This window comes from Trichechus manatus, unplaced genomic scaffold, assembly GCF_000243295.1.
Source record: "Trichechus manatus latirostris isolate Lorelei unplaced genomic scaffold, TriManLat1.0 scaffold00176, whole genome shotgun sequence".
Taxonomy (NCBI): domain Eukaryota; kingdom Metazoa; phylum Chordata; class Mammalia; order Sirenia; family Trichechidae; genus Trichechus; species Trichechus manatus.
In genome coordinates, this window is record NW_004444112.1 from 5123468 (window position 1) to 5124668 (window position 1201).

The following is a 1201-nucleotide window of genomic DNA, read 5'->3' on the forward strand; positions in this document are numbered from 1 at the left end:
CTTTGTTATGCCAATTGACCTAGATGTCCCCTGAAAGCATGGTCCCCAGACCCCTACCCCTGCTACTGTGTCCCTCAAAGTGTTTGATTGTATTCAGGAAACTTCTTAGCTTTGGTCTAGTCCAGTTGTGCTGACTTCCCCAGTAGTGTGTGCTGTCCTTCCCTTCACCTAAGATAATTCTTATCTGCTATGTAGTTAGTAAATAACCCTCACCCTCTCTTGCCACCCTCGTAACCATCAAAGAATGTTTTCTTCTGAGTTTAAACCTTTTCTTGAGTTCTTATAATAGTAGTCTTATACAATATTTGTCCTTCTGTGACTGACAAAATTCACTCAGCATAATGCACTCCAGATTCGTCCGTGTTATGTTTCATGGCTTCATTGTTGTTCTTTATCATTGGGTAGTATTCCACTGTGTGGATATACCGTATTTTGTTTATCCGTTCATCCGTTGATGGGCACCTAGGTTGTGTCCCTCTTTTTGCTATTGTGAACAGTGCTGAAATGAACATGGGTGTGCATATATCTATTCATGTGATGGCTCTTATTTCTCTAGGATATATTCCAAGGAGTGGGATAGCTGGATTGCATGGTACTTCTATTTCTAGCCTTTTAAGGAAGTGCCAAATTGATTTCCAAAGTGGTTGTACCATTTTACATTCCCACCAAGTGTACAAGTGATCCAGTCTCTCCACAATCTCTCCAGCATTTATTAATTTGTGTTTTTTAAATTAATGCTAGCCTTGCTAGGGTGAGATGATATCTCATTGTAGTTTTGACTTGCATTTCTCTAATGGCTAATGATCATGAGCATTTCTTCATGTGTCCGTTAGCCGCCTGAATATCGTCTTTGGTGAAGCGCCTATTCATATCCTTTGCCCATTTATTAATTGGGTTATTTGTCTTTTCTTGGTGAGGTTTTGTAGTATCTTGCAGATTTTAGAGATTAGACGCTGATCGGATTTGTCATAGCCAAAAAATTTTTTCCCAGTCTGTAGGTTGTCTTTTTACTCTTTTGGTGAAGTCTTTTGATGAGTATAAGTGTTTCATTTTTAGGAGCTCCGAGTTATTTAGTCTCTCTTCTGGTGCTTGTGCATTGTTACTTATGGTTCGTATTGTGTTTATGCCATGTATTAGGGTTCCTAGCGTTCTCCCTATTTTTTTCTTCCATGATCTTTATCATTTTCAATTTTATAATTAA

The 1201-nt window shown here is 38.5% G+C and overlaps 1 protein-coding gene across 1 annotated transcript in view; it reads right to left on the reverse strand.

Moving 5' to 3' along the window:
• The window catches only part of LOC105756817 (zinc finger protein 471-like), a 12708-nt gene that overhangs the window by 5706 nt on the left and 5801 nt on the right, over nucleotides 1-1201 (reverse strand).